This window comes from Vitis riparia, chromosome 16 (assembly GCF_004353265.1).
Source record: "Vitis riparia cultivar Riparia Gloire de Montpellier isolate 1030 chromosome 16, EGFV_Vit.rip_1.0, whole genome shotgun sequence".
Taxonomy (NCBI): Eukaryota; Viridiplantae; Streptophyta; class Magnoliopsida; order Vitales; family Vitaceae; genus Vitis; species Vitis riparia.
In genome coordinates this window covers 19,361,596-19,371,846 of record NC_048446.1, presented here as the reverse complement: position 1 = coordinate 19,371,846, position 10,251 = coordinate 19,361,596, and positions in this window count along the sequence as shown.

The following is a 10,251-nucleotide window of genomic DNA, read 5'->3' as shown; positions in this document are numbered from 1 at the left end:
TTTTACTTGCTACAAAACCAAGCGTTCAAAGAAAAATATACAATTATCATACCCAGATATGATCTGTCATAAAGAGCATATTAAAAAAGCCCCTATGACCCGGATGATGCATGCTTTCATCAATTACTACTAATTAGCCCACAGGAACCAGTATGTGCTTCATTTTTTGTTCAATTTCATGAATATTGAAGATCAACTTTAGCATTCACATACTGGAAATCAACCACTTCAAACTCTTTATAGCTAGGTTTGTGTGCTTATAGGTGTTGGACTTCTGTATACACCAAATTCTTTTCCTGCCCTTATGTGTCTGGAGTAACAACTAACATAAAACTAAGGACCATCTTCATCTTCTTCAATTTATCTTTGCTAGCTGCTGCTAGGTGTGTAGGGATCTCTCTTGTTCCATCTCCTAAATAACTTTTTATAAGGGAATTGAAGGTTTATTGCTTAATGTAATTTAACCTGTCATGTTGTTGTTTGATACGTCCAACAAGCTCCTAGGACAGACTAGAATTTAACCTTCAATTCCCTTATAAAATAACTTTTTATAAGGGAATTGAAGGTATATTGCTTAATGTAATTTAACATGTCATGTTGTTGTTTGATACGTCCAACAAGCTCCTAGGACATACTAGAATTTAACCGAAAGGGTGGATTGTAAGCAAATAAACAATATAAGTTTATCAATTATTTCTTGATAAATCATTTCAAAAGGTTAAATTGCTCCAAATTGGTTACATTGTGAAATTGGTTATATTTTGTTGTTACTAATTGATTGAACCAATGGGGATCGGAGGTGGAATTTCACTTCAAGCCCCTACAAAAGTCTTTCTCAAGAAACCTAGCACAACTAAATTTGATCTCATGAGTGAACACAAAGATGAATTAAGATCAAGTCTGAAATTTCAAGAGTAAAAAAATGATAATGAAAAAAAAAAAAAGCTTATATTAGGCATTAGTATATAATATAACTAATTTTTTTGAATTTTTGAAGCTCCAAGCTAGTTTAACGGTATCTATCTTATCTAGACAACTTTCTCCATGAAGTATTAGGTATCAATCAATGAATTTCTTAGTCATTGGGATATGAATAATCTTATCGTCTCTTTTTTATAGTGATTATTGCCACTCAACCTCTCAAACTTGACTAGTTTAGCCTATTGATCCCCATTGGGTGAATGAGGAAAGCAACTCATGCTTGTATCATTTTTTAGGTAAGGGACTACAACTTGGAGCCTTGAGAGACCCTTTTTTATTTGTAATTGTATATCTTTCTCTATGTGCCCACCTTTAGAGAGTAATTAAAATAATTTAGATTAAGTGATTTTTAAACAATTCTTTTTTCTTCTAAGTTTCAATTGATATTCTGTCTTTGCGGAATTTGCTTTTACATTTCTAGTGTAACCTAACTTGGTATCTCTTATATTTTCCAATATGGAAAATGATGTCTTTAGTTAATTAATATAAGGTTATCCAAAATCTAATTTCGATTTGTAGCTTTGGGTTTAGATTTTGCTTTAAGTATTGCCTTAACAGGTCAAAGGTTTCAGTGAAGGATCATAGGCTCATTACTTAATATAATTTCATCTAGGTTGATCTTAAGTAGAATATAAGATAACCATAAAATCATGACAAAATTTATTTTTCCAAAAAATATTTTTAGTAATTTCAATCATCACCTTAATCAACTTGTGGGGCCTATAATTTTTATGGGGTAACAAGTTTCTAGGCAGGATGTGGAAATTTCTATTTCATGTTTTAATTAAATCATAACTTGTTCATGACTTCATAGAATAAGGCATTTGTCCTATGTATACATTTACCTTTTTAATAGACTTAAGCTTTGCTTGTTGCTCATATCCTTTTAAGATATGTGAAAGAGAAAAAGGAAATGAAAAGAAATTATTCCATTACTTTAAAATTCAATGTTATTAAATGATTTCCCATTACCCTTCTGAACTTCCTTTACGGTTCCCTCTTCTACATTGCTATCATTGAGTTCGACTTTTCAACAAGGACGCCATAAATTTCAACAAGGAAGCTGAGGAAATAACCCATGCATTTCCTAAGAATCCATCAAAATCAAATGGGATCCTTTTCCACGGCATTTCATTCTTTGATTACATTAGTGTTGGATTGACTTGAGACTTTTCAACAAGGATTCATTAAGTTAATTTCCATGAAATTTCATGAATCTCATTGCATTTTATTAGATTAAAGTATGAGCTCTGCCTCCAACAAATCAGAAAATTTAGGCTTCTTTAATCGTCCTGGAAAATTTCTTTACTCTTTTAAGAAAACAGTTCTTGAATGACCTCTTAATTGGTGTTATATTCATTGCTTTTTTCAAGGAAGAACAGACACTTGTTTCATTGTGTGCTTTTACTGATTCCACTTTGGATTCTAGTGGAAGAACTAGATAACGTATATGAGGCAGAGAAGAGGCAGCATGGCTTCTCATCCTGTTGTATTTAGCTGACTAAGATATGATGTGATAGGATACTATTATATGTAACAGAAAAATGATATTTTTATACTTATTGGAATATATATATATATATTATTATTATATTAATATTTGATTTATTGAAGGAGTAAATATTAATTTATTTTTCAATAGCATTGACTGTCAGTATGAAATACGAGCGGGATGATTGGGAACATTAACTTACCCACAATGTTTGATTTTTTTTATATAATAATGTTTTGTAGCTAGTAAAGCATGGTAAGCTATTTAGTTACAAATTGAGCTACTCCACTTTCACAAGACATACCCGCATGGTTGTGAAAGGAGGTCCTTACTAGTTGCTACCCTATTGAATAAGCTAAGTATTGAGATTGACAACAAGGTGAAAACAGTAGGGGCATTAAGAATTAACTAACATGCGGCGATGAGATTTATGGAGGAATACAATTTTATCAATTTTTGCTTTTGATTTAAGAGACACTACCAAAATGTAAACCTTATAAATAATGGATATTTTTCTGCCAATCATCTCCTACAAGTACCCTAAAGATCTTGAATGGGTATTTTTCTACTTAATTTGATTTTTTCCGTCACAATCCTTTCTTTCCCACTTCTCTTTATTCATGATGCCTTCATTCCCCCTCATAAATAATAGTTTCAATGAAAGCTTATAGCTTATCCACAATAAATATTATTTCACCTGCCTCTAACATTTTGAGCAATTTTTCATGTTGACAAGTAGGGGTGGCAAAGTTTGCTACCTTTTGTCATCACAACACAAAACCAACATGCTTTTGTGGGTATGGGTTGAATATAAACAAATTTAAATTAAATTCGTATCAACTTGCATAACTTGTTTAATAAAAAAGTAATTTTAGATCAACCTACATAATACAAATCTAATCCAAATCGACTCATCTAATAATCTCGTTATTAATTTAATTATATTTTTAAATTATTTAACTAATATTTGACTCAATTTAAATTCGTTTTTAAATAAATAGATCAATTGAATCATAAACATATTTGATTGAGATATTAATCATATAGACATATATAAGACCTAACTCTACCTAATTATTAAATAGAAAAATCTAATTATTAAATGTGTTAAATGAGTTATAAAACGTGTTAACTGTTTAATGATTAGACAATATTAGATTTTATGTTTTTGACACGATTATTATTTGTATCGGGTTTGGATTAAGCTATGTAGTAGAATACTTAGATTTTGATACGACATGAACATGACCCACTGTTGATACCAAGTCAACTGAGGTTGGATTCTTCCCTTGGTTGTGACAGCAAAAGCTCCAGCTCAACTACTAGAGATTGGGCTTTCTTCTTTCTTGCACAAAGATGTCTAAACAGGTTTTCTAGGCACACTCTCCGAAGCCTAAGTTAGATATTGAAATGGGTGTTAACCCTTTGAGAGAGAGAATAGAGGAGTGATCATTCAGTCTTGCATACCTGAGTTCTCATTTCAGGGGGTTTTATAGTGCCTAAGAAGGAGTTATTGTTATGCTAAGTTGGCATCTTGACTTTTGCAGTCATGATGGCAGTACTATGGACAGTAGGGTAATCATCACAATTTAGGCGGCTGGCAAGGGCTGCCAGATGGTGAGTCATGATGGTTGGCCCATCATCTCGACTTGCTAGAGGTATGGGGCAGTGTGCAGTAGTCTTTTAACACAGGCGTGTGAATCAGGGAGGGTCGCATCTGATGTTCCTTGTGTCAGAAACTCATAATTACATGTAGTAAGGAGACAAAAAAACTATTTGGAGCATACAACCGATTTGAGGGGGCTTAATACCGTCGGTTGCAGGTTTGTATGGTCAGGACAGGGACCTTTCTGATACTATGATGGTCGCCCAGATATCGTTGATAGGAGTGCCATGTGGCCCAGTAGTGGTATGACATGTGGAGGAAGACCCCTACAATTCCCCCTTTAATACGTGCACTTTGTCAGGATAGAAGTGGTAGGTTAAAGTTCATTTTCAAATTCTCCTAATAATCTTGGGACACGTGTCGCTTGGGGGTATTAATGCATCCCTTTCGTCGAGGTTGTTGTCAAGCAGCACGCTGCTTAGAGGGGTTCCCATGCGTCTTGCCTTTTAGGATCCCTAGGGCTTTTATCCCTATAAATAGGGCTCTATAGACTTATGGGGGCACCTTTTTGGACGTTTTTGCTCCCGACCCTTTTCTTTCTCCTTTCCAATTCTGTACTCTTCTTTCTGCGACTACATTGGTTGTCGTTCCCCTACCGCATCACTGTTCGTTCTTGTCGACAGCTTCTTCATCTCCTATAGTTTTTGTGTAGGTAAGCTTTGTCATTCGTTGGTGGACATCTTTTTGGTAAGCTCGCTATCCTTCCTTTTGCCCCCATTTACCCTTTTTTATTTCTTTGATCGGTTCATTTGCTGTTGTTGTTGAGAGTAGTTTTGGGTGTTTGGTACTTTCTTGGATGTGAAATGTACACTGCAAAGCTCATAATGTGTGGTTTTAGCCTTTTTTTTTTTTGGAGGTAGTCCTCGTCAACGACGGGGCTGGTAAAGCTAGGGTTTTTCCATGTTTTTTGTCTGTTGGGACTTCAAAGGGTATATTTTGGGCCCTTTGACCTTTGGTTATTATGGTGTCGTGGCGAGAAAGTTCGTAATCGAGACTTCTTGGCAAGTGAGATTTGGGTGCCTTGCCTTTTGCGGGTTCTAAATCTGTCATACCCACTTTCTGCATTTTTGGGGCATTGCCTTTTGGTAGTAGGGTCGGATAGTCGTTTTCTAACATTCGGTGTTGTGTTGTGCAGGTCCTACTCGACCCATTGTTCCATCATGTCAGCGAAAGGAGATATCACCTCTACCAGTGAGGTCGACAAAGGTAAAAAATGTGGTTGGATAGGTACAGACACTGACCGCACCAACTCGAAAAAACCTACTGAGCTTCTTACTGAATGGGAGTTTCGAGAGCATTTCCATATTCTGAACGGTATCTCCATCCACTTGGTGGACGGTGATCCCACATCTACTGAAAAGGAATTTCCAAGCGCCATATTTTTTTAGTAAGGAGCAATGCAACGCAGGGTTTTGTTTCCCTCTTCCTTCACTTTTCAAATAGTTTCTCCACTACACCAAAATTCCTCCCACCCTTATTCATCCAAATGTCGTTAGGGTGCTGATGGGATCCAACATTCTAGACATGCTTTTTCACCTGGATCCCTCCCTGCTCGAGGTCCTTTTTGTTTATACCATTAAGATGAGCAGGAAAGGTATCTTTAGCTTGTTCGCTCATATCCTCTCCCTTCAATTGGTGACTGGGCTTTCGGACTCTAATAAGGGCAATGCTAAGGGGCACGTCCTTGTTTGGGGCCTATGGGCTGGTTTGGTTGAGCAACTGGATCAAGATTTTTGTCTTCGCTTCTCTCTGAAAATTCGGGGTATGATCGGCTCTATATGCTTCTTTACTCTCTCTTTGTGGCTTGTATGATGTAATCCTGGTGCTAATACTTCTTGTTTGGTATGATGTAGGCAAGGAAATGAGGGGTCGACTAGTTGAGTGGGTAGAAAAGGCCTTATTCGATCGCCTCAACAAGTTGTTCGTAATTACTTCAGACAAACAGAACCACCAGACACTCTTGTCCGATCAGAATTTGCTAGCAGTTGTCCGAGAGCCTCAACTATACATTCTCCCAATCATTCCTTGACCGCTTCCCAAGGTTTAGTGCCCGGGGAGCATTACATGCTGAAGGATCTTCCCTTCTACGAAAAGGTATGTGAGGTGAATGCTAAGGCATGCTAGGATTGCCTAGAGCAGAGGGAGAAGAAAAAACAAGAGGGGAAGAAACCACCCGGCCGCTACTTCCATCGCTTGCCCCCCGGTTAAAAAAAGTCTTCCACTAAAGCTACTAAGAAGGCACCCGCTCCAATACTCTCGTCTCTGTCTGCCTCAGTTTCTTCTGCATCAGTGGCCAACACTGTTCTGGATTCGGAGTCTTACTTGGACCATCCGAGAGTCGAGCCGAATATAAAGCTTCAACCTATGGTGCCTCACATTATCCATGAGCCAGATGGAGAGGAAGATATGGCAGCTAACTTGAAAAAGAGTTTTAAGGAGAGGCAACGCAAACGCCTCTCTGAATCTATCGCAGTTGCCACTCCTTCTGCTAAGAAACCCTGTATGGAGGCTCCTTAAGATGCGTCTACCCAGGATACTCGCTCAGTTCCAATGCCCCTGACTGATACTGCAAAGCCTAGTAATGCGTTGGCTGCGAAGTCTCCTCCCAGGAAGAATACCAGCCTGATTCAAGATGGGACCTTCACTGATCTGGCCTCCATCGACGACGACTTGGACGAAAAGGAAACTCCGATTCCTCGCGCTCCCTGCTAGGAGGAAATGGTAGAAATGCTGAAGCAAATCCCCTGTTTTATTGAGGTCGAGCCCCCTTTAACCAAAATGCCAGACTTCTTTCCGCTTACAAAGCGGATTTCAGTGAATTTGGAGGGGGATCCCCCTGTTTCTGTCTTAGCCTGGCTTCCATTTAGCATCCTAGAATCTATCGTCTCTTGTATCCAACTGATGCAAGGTTACACTGCTCAACAAACAGCTGAAGTGGTAAATCTTGCTCTCTCTTTGGCCTGGGTTTCCTTAGTTGCTTACTGTAACACTTATCTCAATCCTGCTTCAAGGAGTAGTTGTTATTCGCAACCTGATGCGGCAGCATGCCGTTCTTTTTGAACGGTTAAAAGTTGCTGAAAAGATGAGGACGTTCATTACCCAGCACATGAGCGGTAGCAAAGAGTTCCGTACCAAGTTGGAACGGGTGGCAAGTGACCTAGTTGACACCTAGAAAGTTGTCGCGGATGGAGCTGAATCGCTGAGGAAGTCTGAGTAGGAAAAGGAGACGAATCAAGCTAAAGTCGGTTGGATGAGATAAGAGAGGGAGGTTGATGCAACCAAGGGTAAGGAGACTAATAAGGAGATTGAACATTTGAATAAGAAAATTGAGGAACTTCGAGCAGGGTTCGCCACTCAAAAGAAGGAGTTGGAGGTTAAATATCAAAAGTAAGTGGATGAGATGTTCTTCTTCGGCTATCGATGTTACATGAAGAAGAAAGGTATCACCCAAGACATCCCCAACTGTCTTTATAATGATGAGAATGATGCGGCTGGCACTTCTATTATGGGAAATGGAGTTCCTCTTATTGCTGATCCTACTGCCAATTCTGTTGTAGGGCAGTGATGCATGTGTCTTTTCTTTTGTCATTTTGGGTCAGGCATGGCTTTTGTAACTAAACAATTGATTTGTTGAATGAGCATTTATTGTTTTTCTTGCTTGATTTTGGCGCATGTTTTTCTTTACTTGAAATAAATTACTGATAGTATTGATTTAAGTTAGATACATTCCATGGGTGGAGTAGGGGTACTTTGTCCAGCGTTTGCAAGTGGTACACCCTTGAGTCCCTAGCCTTAGTTACCACATAAGGCCCTTCCCAATTTGCTTGGAGCTTCCTAGCTCATCTTTCCGCTACGTTTTCAAAGACCCTTCTGAGGACCAAGGTCCCAACTCTGAATGTGTGTGACCGAGCCTTTTTGTTGTAATGAGCAACGGCTCTCTGTTGGTACAAGGTCATTCGGATGGCCGCATTTCCTCTTACCTCGTCCACCCAGTCCAAATGTCTTTCAAGTTCTTGTTTTTCATCTCTCTGGCCCTGGACGGCCATCCAAGTTGTGGGTATGCCTATCTCCGTTAGGATAACTGCATCCATCTCATAGGCAAGAGCAAAGAGAGTAGTCCCTATTGGTCATTTGGGTGTGGTTCGATAGGCCAATAGGACTTCGGGTAGTTCATCCACCCACTTTCCTTTGGCTTTTTCAAGCCTTTTCTTCAGCATAGAGAGTAGGGTTTTGTTCGTTGCCTCTATTTGTCCATTGCTTTGAGGGTAACGAGGAGTGTAGTACAAATTTTTTATTTTTAGCTCTAAAAAAAAGTTCTAAAGGCAATTATATCAAATTGTGGTCTGTTATCAGCTACAATCACTTGCGGGATTTCGAACCAATAGATAATGTTCTTCCAAACAAACATGGAAACGTCTTTGTCTTTGATGTTGGCATAAGCTTCTGCCTCTACCCATTTGCTGAAGTAGTCGGTGACTACAAACAGGAACTTTTTATGAGCGGCAACGACGGGCAGGGGGCTAACTATGTCCATTCCCCGTTGCACAAATGGCCAAGGGCTTGTGACCGGATTGAGGGCTTCAAAGGGCATGCGAGGAATGGGAGCATACCTTTGGCATCGATCACATCTTTCCATACTCTTGCGCCAGTTGAAGTAGTCTTCGCTACCCATGGCCGACGATCAACTTCTGGAAAGTGTTGACATCTTTGTTGAGTTCCCACAGACGACCCCATTGTTGATACCGAGTCAACTGAGGTTGGATTCTTCCCTTGGTTGTGACAATAAAAGCTTCAGCCCAGCTGCTAGAGATTGGGTTTTCTTCTTTCCTGCACAAAGATGTCCAAACAGGTTGTCCGGGCACACTCTCCGAAGCTCAAGTTAGATATTGAAAGGTACAATTGTCTTTTGGACCCAGTTGAGCCCCAAAATTAAGATTTGGCTCATAAAAGTTGCATAATTGATGAGAAAGATATAAAATATGAAGAGACCAATATACCCTTCAAAACTATTTTCTATCATAATGTTTGAGAAACTTTTTTATCTTAATTTTTTTTAATAATTATTTTGAAATTTTATTATTTAGAAAACTAATTTTTTAAAAATATATATATATTATAAAAATATATCATTTTAAAAAATAAATTTGACATAATTTCAATTATTTTTTATATACACAATTTTAAAAATATATATTTTCCAAGATGTTTGATTTTTAAATAATAATAATTTTTTTTTTTTTTTTTTGGAAAATGGTGTATTTTTTTCCAAATCACTAAATTATATTAAATTTTATTGAGGTTTGCAAAATGAATAAAATTTAAATTAATGTTTTTCTACTCTCTTTTTTTCATAGTCAATAAATGTTATTTTTGGAAAGATAAAAACTTCATATCCTTCTTCTCAATTTTCACAATTTCTCTAGGTCTTGGACTTAAATAGTGAACTTATATGGACCAAAGCTTAATTTTTAGGTCCAACTAGGTCCAAAACACAATTGTCTCATATTGAAATGGGTGTTAACCCTTTGAGAGAGAGAATGGATGAGTGATCCTTCAGTCTTGCATACCTGAGTTCTCGTTTTAGGGGGTTTTTATAGTGCCTAAGAAGGAGTTATTGTTATGCTGAGTTGGTCTCTTGACTTTTGCAATCATGATGGCAGTACCGTTGATGGCAAGGTAATCATTGCAATTTAGGCAGTTGGCAGGGGCTGCCAGATGGTGAGTCATGATGGTTGGCCCATCACCTCGACCTACTAGAGGTATGGGGCAGTGTGCAATAGTCTTCTAACACAGGCGTGTGAATCGAGGAGGGTCTCATATAATGTTTCTTGTGTCAGAAACTCATAATTACATGTAGCAGGAAGACAGGAAAACTATTCGAAGCATACATCCGATTTGAGAGGGCTTAATATCACTGATTGCAGATCTATATGGTCCGGACAGGGACCTCCCTGATACTATGATGGCTGCCCAGATATCGCTGATAGGAACATCACGTGGCCCAGTGGTGGTATGACATGTGAAGGAAGGCCCCTACACCCACCAACACAAATTACCACCCTTAATTATAATCATACCATTTCAAAATGTTGGAATATTTCCTAGGAAATTT